The sequence below is a fragment of the Rousettus aegyptiacus genome, unplaced genomic scaffold, assembly GCF_014176215.1.
Source record: "Rousettus aegyptiacus isolate mRouAeg1 unplaced genomic scaffold, mRouAeg1.p scaffold_m13_p_2, whole genome shotgun sequence".
Lineage (NCBI taxonomy): Eukaryota > Metazoa > Chordata > Mammalia > Chiroptera > Pteropodidae > Rousettus > Rousettus aegyptiacus.
In genome coordinates, this window is record NW_023416295.1 from 60,445,018 (window position 1) to 60,456,630 (window position 11,613).

General features: G+C 34.7%; 1 pseudogene; it reads left to right on the plus strand.

The window, feature by feature from the left end:
* Nucleotides 1-11,046: 11,046 nt before the first annotated feature.
* LOC118613873 lies at nucleotides 11,047-11,165 on the plus strand (annotated as a pseudogene).
* The last annotated feature ends 448 nt before the right edge of the window (nucleotides 11,166-11,613 follow it).

Here is an 11,613-nt window from a genome sequence, read left to right on the forward strand (position 1 = left end):
TTAGTTAGTACCTGGATAAGAGACCGCCTTGGAATACAAGGTGCTATAGATGATTTAAAAAAACGTGACAGAGCGAGACACACCCCCAGATCTCTCCTCTTGAAACAACAATAAGCTGAACATCTAAAACTCAACAAAAAACACCCAAACTGCACTCCAGCATGTCTGAGTGTGGGATCCGAGTGTGTGCATAAGAGCTACTACAGGTCAGAACCCCGGGTGTCAGGCAGTGGACTGGGAGAAATAAAGAAGCTGCCTCTCGTAGCCACTAGGGCTCCCTGTAGGAGGACGAGGAGAGGAGAAGGAGAGGCGAGTTCCCTGAACAGCCCTGCCTGGGACAGCTATGAGCTTTCCATAGCCTGTAACAGGACTCAGTCTTCAGGACAGAAGGCAGAGAAGTGGGATAGCAGCTTTTTACCAGCCATGATGCAAAACTGAGACTGAGCTGCAACCCCCAACCTCCAACCCGAAGGGCCTCTCCCCTCATATCCTCCGAGACTGAACACCACAGAGCCCCAGGGGATTCCCAACAAATGCTATCAAAACTGTTGCTAACACTGACAGGGACTGAAACTGAGGGTGGAGAGTGTGATAAAATATCTATCAGAAAATAAAAAGGCATATTTAAGGCTTCATATAAAGCAGGGATCCAAGAGGCTTAGATACCACTTATTGGAAACCAAAAGAAAAGCACCTTCTTTGCAGCAGACTAAAGAGATGCCCTTATATAATAAATCTTCCTCCTGGAAAAACAACAGGATACACTTCCATTAATGCCAGAAAAAAAGTCCATTAAACACCATGAACAACCAAAGCGACAAAACATCTCAAAAAGAAAGAGAAAAATTTCCAGAAAATAAGCTTACAGACATAGAAGTGACTTAAATGACAGAGAATTCAGAATGGGACTTCTGAAAAAACTCAGTGAGTTCAGAAACGAGTCATTTGAACAAATTCAGAAATTTAAAAAAACACCTACATGAGCAGAGCAAGGAAGTTGAATCCCTCAAAAGGAACAGAATAGAACTTCTGGAGATGAAGAACACACTGCAAGAGTTGAAAAATGAAATAGCAAGCTTGGGAAATAGAGTCAACCAAATGGAGGAAAGGATCAGTGATATCAAAGACAGAAATCTAGAAAAAAATCAGAAGGAAGAAGAGAGAAACCGAAGAATGAAAAATAATGAAAGAGAAATTCAAGAACTAGTTGATACAATTAGGAGAGGAAACAATAATGGGCATTATTGAAGGGGAGGAAAAGCATTATCAGATAATAGTTGACGAGAATTTTCCAAATCTAAGGAATGAGCTGGAGCTTGGAATTCAAGAAGTCAACAGAACACCCAATTATTTCAACCCAAAAAGGTCTTCACCAAGACACATTGTATTAAAATTATCAAAAATCAATGACAGAGACAGAATTCTCAAGACGGCCAGGGAAAAGAAGACAGTAAGCTATAAAGGAAAACCTATTAGATTATCGTCAGACTTCTCAGCACAAACCTTACAAAGCCAAAGAGGAATGGAATCAAATATTAAAACTATTAAATAAAAGGAACTACCAGCCAAGAATAATGTATCCAGCTAAGCTCTCCTTTAGATATGAAGGAGAAATAAAGACCTTTCTAGACATACAAAAATTGAGGGAATTTTCCGCTACGAGGCCTGCATTACAGGAAATTCTGAAAGGGGTCAGCTCACCTAAAACAAAATAACACACAAAAAAATACATAATTAAGAGTAAGGTGACTAGCAGTTTGTTAAAAGCAGAGGAGTGCAGTTTTTACTAGGAACAGGGCATTATAAGCTTAAAATAAGAAGAGATTTGCTATAGCGAGATAGTAATGAACGTTCAGCATACGTAGGGATAAACTGAGATAACAATGACTGAAAAGAGGAGGATTCAAAGATTCAAATTTGCAAAGAGGAATGGAGATAAGGCATGCTCAGAAGAACATATTCGTAATGGTAACCACACGCCAAAGATTCAGAACTGAAATATATAACATAAAACAAGAAGGACCAGAGAGAAAACCCACAGAAGCCAACCAAAATAAAGAAAACAGAAACACAGGACAAGGAAGCAATGGAAACACCAAGATACCAGAAAGCAAAAGATAAAATTACTATAAGAAGACCTCATATTTTAATAATCACCCTAAATGTTTATGGACTGAATTCACAGAGTTGCAGAATGGATCAAAAAACAAAATCCAACCATATGCTGCCTCTAGGAGATATATCTCAGTTCCAAAGACAAATATAGTGAAAGGGTGGAAAATGATATTTCAAGCAAATGGCATTCAGAGAAAAAAGGGAGTAGTGGTACTAATATTGGACGAAATAGACTTCGAAATAAAAAAGGCAAAGAAAGATGCTGAGTGACACTTCATAATGATAATAGGAATCATGCACCAACAAGACATAACACTTAATATCTATGCTACCAATCAGGGAACCCCAAATATATAAAGCAATTACTAACAGAACTAAAGAGAGAAACAAACCAAAACACTATCATAATAGGGGACCTAAATACCCCACTCTCAGATATGGACATATTATTTAAACAGAAAATCAATAAGGAAATAACATCCTTAAATGATACATTAGACTAATGAGACATAATTGAAATTTATAGAGCCTTTCATCCCCAAACAGCTGCTTATACATTCTTTTCTAGTACACATGGAACATTCTCAAGGATTGACCATAACTGGGACACAGAGATGGCCTCACCAAATATGAGGGTTGAAATCAGAGCAAACATATTCTCTGATCACAATGCTTTGAAACTAGAGATCATCTACAAAAGAAAATGGAAAGAACCACAAATACATGGAGATTAAAGAACATACTTCTGAAGAATAACTGGATCAGAGAATAAATAAAAAGAGATCAAGAGATACATAGAAACAAATGTTAATGATAGTAAAACATATCAAACTTTTGAGACATGGCACAAGTGGTCATAAGAGGAAAGTTCAATCATTACAAGCCTATCTCTAAAAACAATAATGAACCCAAATAAATCCACCTAAGGCTTCATCTTTAAGTAGTAGAAAAGGAAGAACAAATGAGGCCTAAAGTCAGCAGAAGTAAAGAAATAATCAAAATTAGAGTAGAAATAAATAAAATTGAAAACAAGAAAAAAATAGAATAAATAATTGCAACAAAGAGCTGGTTCTTTGAAAAAGTTAAAAAAAAAAATGACAAAACCCTGGCTAGACTCACTAAAGAAAAAAGAGAAAGGACACAAATAAACAAAATCAAGGATGAAAGAGGACAATTATGAGAGAAACCGCAGAAACACATAGAATCATGCAAGAATACTATGAAAAAGTATATAACACCAAATTTCATAGCCCAGAAGAAATGGACCAGTATTTAGAAAAATGCAACCTTCCTAGACTGAATCAAGAAGAACTGAAAAATCTGAATAGACTGATAAGCAGTATGGGAATTGAAACAATCATTAAAAACCTACCAGAAAGTTAAAGTCAAAGACTAGACAGCTTTACCAATAAATTATACCAAACATTCAAAGATTTAATACCTATTCTCCTCAAACTCTTTCAAAAAAATTAAAGAGGTAATACTTCCCAACTCGTTTTATGAGGCTAATATCACCCTGATACCAAAAGCTAGTAAAGATAACACAAAAACAGAAAACTACAGACCATATCTCTCATGAACACAGATGCAAAAATCCTAAATTAGATACTAGCAAACTGAATACAGCAACATATTAAAAGATTATACACCACGATCAAGTGGGCTTAATCTCAAGGCCACAGGGATAGTTCAACATATGCAAATTGATTAATGTGATACATTAATCATATGATTCTATCGATAGATGCAGAAAAGCCTACAACAAGCACCCATTTATGATCAAAACACTTAACAAAATCAGTATAAAAGGAAAATAATTTAATATAATAAAGGCCATATATAACAAACCCTTAGCCAACATTATACTTAATGGTGAAAAACTAAAAACCTTCCCTCTAAGATCAGGAACAAGACAAGGCTGTCCACTATCATCACTGTTACTCATATAACATTGGTGGTCCTAGTGAGTGCAATCAGACAAGAGAAAGATATAAAAGGCATCCAAATAGGAAACAAAGAAGTACAGCAGTCACTATTTGTGGACAACATGATTCTCTATATAGAAAATCCTAAAGACTCCACAAGAACACTACTAGAAACAATAAGCGAATACAGTGAAATTTCTGGACACAAAATCAATGTTCAAAAATCCATTGTGTTCCTATACTCTAATAGCGAAGTGTCAGAAAAAGAAGTGGAGAAAATAATTCCTTTTGCAATTACAACAAAAAGAATAAAATACCTAGGAATAAATCTAATGAAACATGTAAAGGACCTATATAATGAAAACTATAAGACCTTATTAAAAGAAATCGAAGAAGATACAAAGAAATGAAAAATATTCTGTGTTCTTGAATTGGAAAAATCAACATAGTTAAAATGGCCTTATTGCCTAAAGCATTATACAGATTTAATGCAATCCCTATCAAAATTCCATCTGCATTTTTTAAAGAAATGGAGCAAAAAATCATCAGATTTGTATGGAAGCACAAAAGACCATGAATTGCCAAAGCCATCCTGAGAAAAGAGAATGAGGCTGGAGATATCACTCTGCCTGACCTCAAATTATACTACCAAATGACAATAATCAAAATGGCATGGTACTGGCAGCAAAACACATATCAGTGGAACAGAATCAAGAGTCCAGAAGTAAACTTATATTTATATGGACAAATAATTTTCAACAAAAAGCCAAAAACATACAGTGGAGAAAGGAAAGCCTCTTCAATAAATGGTGCTGGGTAAACTGGAAAGCCACCTGCAAAAGAATGAAACTAGACTGTTGTCTGTCATCACACACCAAAAATAACTCAAAATGGATTAAGAACTCAAATATAAGACCTGAAACAATAAAATGCATAGAAAAAAAAAAAACATAGGAACTAAAATCAAGGACCTTGGACTTAAAGAGGATTTTATGAATTTGACCTCAAAGGCAAGGGATGTAAAAGCAAAAATAAATGAATGGGACTGTATCGAATTAAAAATTTTCTGTTCAGCAAAAGAAACCATCAACAAGGTAAAGAGACAACCACCCAAATGGGAAAATATATTTGCAACCAATGCCTCCAATAAAGGCCTCGTATCCAAAATATACAAAGAACTCATATAACTCAATAACAACAACAACAAAACCAATGATCCAATCAAAAAATGAGCAGAGGACCTGAACAGACACTTCTCCCTAGAAGACATACAAACGACCAACAAATATATAAAAAGATGCCCAACATCACTAACTATTAGAGAAATGCAAATCAAAACCACAATGAAATATCATCTCACACCTGTTAGAATGGTTGTATTCAACAGAACAAGTAATAACAAATGTTGGAGAGGGTGTGGAGAAACGGGAACCCTCATAAACTGCTGGTGGGACTGCAAATTGGTATAGCCACTATGGAAAACAGTATGGAGGTTCCTCAAAAATTAAGAATTGATCTACCACATGATCTCACAATCTCTCTACTGGATATTTACTCCAAAGGCTTGAAAACCCATATCCAAAAAAGATATTTGCACACAGATGTTAATAGCAGCATTATTCACACCGGCTAAGATATGGGAGCAACCAAAGTGTCCTAAGATAGATGATTGACTAAAGAAGCTGTGGTACATATATGCAATAGAATATTATTCAGCCATAAGAAGAGATGAAATACTGCCATTTGCAACAACATGGACGGACCTTGAAATAATCATACTAAGTGAAATAAGCCAGACAGAAAAGGTTGAAAACCATATGATATCTCATATATGGGATATAAACTTAAAAGCAACAAATGAACAGGACAAACAAACAGAGGCTCATAGACATACACAATGGACTAGCAGTTACCAGAGGGGAGGGGGGAAAGTGCTAAATAAATAAGTAAGTAAATAAATAAATAGATAGATAGATAGATAGATAGATAGATAGATAGATAGATAGATGAATAGACAGACAGACAGACAGACAGACAGATAGAATGTTAAAATGTTAAAAAAAAAAGGGGGGGTTGTCTACTGAAAATTTTTCTGTCAGGAATTTTTTTCTTCAGAAGTCTTGTTTGTTTTAATGTTTTAAAGTACTTCAAATCTGCATTTTTATCTCTGCCCTCATTGTAAAAATGATGAGATAAATTCTGCTAAACTGAGAAAAATTGAGATTCTCATCTGATTAATGAAATTTCGGACAACGTATCTTGAAAACATGGTACAATTTCAGATGATATTTTTAAGCAATTTTGATCAGGAGATAAAGTATTTAAGCAAAGGTCCCTAACTCTTTAACACTTTGCCATTGTTCATGAAAAGTACAACTTCTACCTTTGCATTCAAAGTGCTCTTCTGTTCATCTTTCCTTCTCTCTCCCAATGTATTTCTTGTTATTTCTCTACACAAATCACTCTAGTAGCCAAACCTGCTAATTATTCCCCATCCATCCCAGCTTCTATGTCTTTGTTCATTTAATTTCTGCTTGGAATACTCTTGCTTTTTTATTCTTTCATCTGCGCTTGACTATCCCTCAAAGTCTAGCTCAGGTCCCTTCTTCAGGAAGTTTGCCTGTTCAGATCAGCCTTAATTAATTTCTCTGTTGATTCTAATCTTAAATATACCTAATGCTTACTGCTCATTTGGTACCTACTATGGGCTACTGAATGGTATCTGTCATTTATGAGTGTCCTCTCTTTAAACATATTGCACTAAAACAGTAGAAGAGAGAGTTTAAAGTTCAAAAAATTTTTGTAATCTCATAGGAACTAGAGATTTCCTTGAAAATAATAATAGCAGTGATGATAACCTGATACATTTATAGACCTGATATTATGTTTACTGTGGAGGAAAGATATAGAACCAAGTTTAAGTCCAAACTATTTATTAACTTGGAAGTTTTGATCCTGTTAATATTCCTAAGACAGCATATGAAAGACTTCACAAGAATTATCTCATGTAATGTTTAACATAAACTTGCAAGATGACTTCTGTTATTAGCTCAATTTTAAAATTGAACAAAGTGAAGCCTAGAAAGTTTACTTAAAAACATAAATTAATAGAGAGACCAGGGTTCTCCTGTTTGAGAACCAGATCTGTGGTCTAACTCAGGTATACACTTTTCGGGTGTATACCTACCTGTTGGCTCTGTACCCATCTAGCCCTTTATCTGCTAGCAAAATAGATTTCAGAGTTATTTGGAAGCTGGCAAGAGACGGCGTGCCTTCTTTATTACAATAAGAAGCAGGTTCATGAGCTCAAAGGGATTTCTAACAGTAACAGAAGAAACTGTTAAATGATTACTTCCTGCCCGCTCTACTGACAGCAAAGCTAGAAGTCCTGCTGTTCTCCCTTACACTGGTAGGCTGGGTACTACTGGTTAAATCAGTGCTGAAGTTTCCCCCAGTGAATAAGGACAGGACCTAACAGAGCTGGCCTGACAGCTAGCCACAGTTACAAGAATAGTTGTCTTCAACTACAACTGGGCATTTGAAGTTGAAGCTGGTTTCCAATTAACCATCGAAATTAAGGCAGAATGTATTAAGGAAGAACAGAGAAATGTCTCAAGCACTTTTGCTTTTTAATGGGTTTGACCTTTTTAAGTTGAATTTTGTGACAGGCTATGCTGCAAGGAAACCTGGAAGAAACAAAATGGCAAAGTTCTAAAAATATGAAGTACAAATTGTAATTTAAAATAAAAAAAGCTTAAGCTTTAATTCAGCTCAGATGTCCTAAGTACAAATATCTCTTAATTACCATCCCAACACTCTCTAAACCATGCAAATATATAGTCTTTATCTGCTGCCTCTCTACTCTCGGCATTTCCACTCTTCATGGCTGCACCATCAAACCTATTTTGTCGTAACTTCATTCCAAGTGTTAGGTTGATAGTTATTGGTTACTTTCCTCCAGGGCAAAGCTGTCCCTCTTCTTCTAAATGCATATACATGTTGATGTCTTATTTGCATGAAATGCCAATGGCCAGTCAGCACATTATAGTGGCCAACCAGGAATTAGGAAGACTTGTTTTAAATCCTGTAGGTCTGCAGGAAACTAGTTGTAAGATGTTAATTATTCTTGATTAAGTCACAATCATTCTCCATCTCAGTTTTCACATCTTTGAAATGAAACTCTTGTTCTAGATTATGGTCAAGCATTAAACTTGAATTTTATGTCTATAAATCTACCTATCATTCATAGCTTCCATAATATAAATCTCTTTCTTATCTTCTTTTTCTTTCTGGCATTAGTCTGTATTTCTTTATTGGTTATTAGCTACTGTTATCTTTTTATTTTATTTTCAAACCTACTCTACTCTTTTACTATTTTCATTCTTATTCGTTTTCCTTTTACATTCACTCAGTAATGAGATTTCAAATGTCAATTACTTGACACTGAATACTAAATTTCAATTTTCTATTCTTTAGACATCATACTATATATCATTTTGCCAGGTCATTTTTATTAGCAGTAGAGATCATAGATTCTCACAGTTAGGCATTTTCTTATCTCTCAAGTTCTAAAGTTTCTCAGCCTCCAAGTCAATTTAGACTCCTCCAAAACCTCTGCAGTTAATTCGCAACTAAATCTTATATTTCTCTCTATAAGCTTTCCTTGCAAGATTTGAAACCACCTGCATCAACAGCTCAACTGTTGGGATTGAGAACTGAGACCACCCACATCAACATGTTTTAGCTGTTTGTTCAAGGAAGTATTTGCCCAGGAACATGAAGCTATAAACCAATAGACAACTTCATGATTTGTTTCAGAAAGAAAAAAAACTGTTTTGTACGAGTTGTGAAATTTTAATATCCAGTGAGGACATACCAACACCTATGATTTCAGCCTTTTAATCTACACTTCACATGGCTTTGAGACTAAATCTCTTTTAAAATGTTTTTTATAAAATTAATTTATTAATTAATTTAAAAATAAAGATAAAAGCAAAAGAGAGGAAAAAATATTTTTAGAAAGTACACACACTCTAGAATCCACAGGGAAACTTTAAACTTGCAGAGCCAACTTTCTAATATATATTTTGATCCTCTTGTCATTGACCATTCCATTTTAACTCTATTCAATTGATTTTAAAGCCCTTTTCTCATGATTGTTTTATTGTTTTGTTCCATTTTGTTTTACCTGTATGAGAGTCTTTTCCTGTGGGCATTTAATTTACACCTAATTGTCTACACTTAATCCTCAGTATCTAACTTCCTTCTTTTACCAGGAAGTCTGACCTGTCTATGACCACTCATCCATGCTCAACATATCTTTTGCAACTTGTCGCAATATTTCTTATTTTTCAAGAAGACTTCTAGCCATAATAATTGATCAACTAATTCAAGTCACTCCTTTAATCTAAATATTCTCAGAATTTACTTTAATGGCACTCGCTGTAGCATGTTTTGTTAGAGCGTCTTCCAGGTTTTAAGTTTGTTCCTTCTCTATGACTGAGTGAATGGTCCTCATCAAACATTCCATCTTTTCCCTCACATTCCCCAGCCTCTTTGCACTTAGGTAGGGCCATGTGATTAGTTCTGGCTAACAAGTTAGGGTATAAGTGATATATGTCACTTCTGAAAAAAAAAAAAAAAAAAGCACAAAAGAGTTGAAGCTCAACCTCCCAGCTCTCTTTCACTAGAAGGCTGTATGTGCCAGATAGCTCAGCTACAAGATTGAGTCTCTATGGGCCTGGCTTCTGAGTGAAGCTATAGGGCAGATCTTCCAAGTGCCCTAAGCTAGACATGTAGTGAGAACAAAAATAAACCTTTGTGTATAAAGCCACTGAGATTCTGTTGTTCGTAACTAAATAATTTTAGATAAAGGATCATTCCTTCAATTGCTTTTATGGTTCTCTCCACAGTATACTGTATAGATTTCTACACAGATACTGTAATACATACTTTTGACTATCATTTTTTACTGTTTTAGAGTACTTTGCCCTAAACATAATTTATCCCAGAAGTTGTAATGCAATAGAAATGAATTCCAGAATAATGATCTAGAGTTCTCTTCATACCATGTGGTGTTGCATAACAGATTTGAAAAATCAATTTAAAAGTTTTATAAGGAAAAATGTTATCTAGGTATATCTGTCAAGGATTAATCAGGAAAGCAGAACTCCCATGGTTATGTGATACCATGGTTATGTGATAACCTCCTTCTTCCCTCTTCTTCACAGGTGGCAGACCTTCTATGGCTTCCTTTCTATTTAACTGAAATAAAGTTGACCATTCTTCCACATTTGTCTAAGACAGATCTTATGTCATATAATTACATTTTACTGAATAAAGATATTCTTATGAACTGTTCAAAGGTTATTTCTTTATAAACTTTTTATATAAATCACAAATTAGAGAGAAAATAACCTTTGTTTAAGGCAGGCTTCTTTTTTGAAATGGTATTATGTGTATTTTGAAAAGAAATACCGTATTCTCATAAAAATGCAGTCTTTAGATTCATCTCCTTATAATGAGCAATCAACAAAGTCTTTTTGAATGTCTGCTTTCTGAGAGGTAAAATGCTCAGCCCTGAAAAAAAAACGAGTTGATAAGACAATGACTGTGTCTTCAAGAAGCATTGATTGCACTACAGAGAAAATAAATGTACAAATATAATCAACAGTATCCTGAGGTTATCTCCTGGTTGGTCTACTCTCTTCATCTGTTCATTATTGGAATAGACCATCCAGGAGTTAATCCTGGGAATGTCTGCATATGACTAAGGTTTTTAGAAAGACTGGCATGTAAAGGATGCTAAAGAATCAGCAAAGAAGATAAAATTGAAAACAAAAACAAAAAAAAACCAAATTATAAGTTAAGAGAGAATTAGAATGGTTCATGGAAATAAACCTTCAAGACTTCAAATTTATAGAGTAAGAAATACCATTTCAGGGAGTATGTAACTGAGAAAAAACAATAGAACTCTAAAATAAATAGACTTTAAAATTCAACAGTAGTCTATGGCCATATCACCCTGAACAAGCCCAATGCCATCTGATCTCAGAAGCTAAGCAGGGTTGGGCCTGGTTAGTACTTGGATAGGAGACCACCTAAAAAGACCAGGTGCTGTAGGCATAAAAAAATAAAAAATAAGGGATTGTAACCTAACAAAGTCTTTGCAATCTGTGAGGTCAACCAAGGGTTGCCTCACCAAAAATAAATAAATAAACAAATTAATTAATTAATTAAAAATAAAATAAAATTCAACAGTAGTTATTTTTTTGGTTTTCATTTTTCTTCTAATTCTTGGATGATGGGAAGTAAAAAATGCTTTAAAATCCCCAGTTAAGACTCTTGGCCACTTTTGATGGGGAAATGATTATTTAAACCAGACAAATGAGCCCGATGAAGTGTTAGAACTTAATAATAATGATGATAACATCACTTACTGAGTGGTATTATATGTCAGAAAATGTTTCCCATATCTTATGTCAAATGTTTCCCATATCCTATCCCCCTACTCCAGGGGATCGGGAGTAGGCACTGTTTGAAACTCATTTTGTATATGAGGATTCTGATCCAC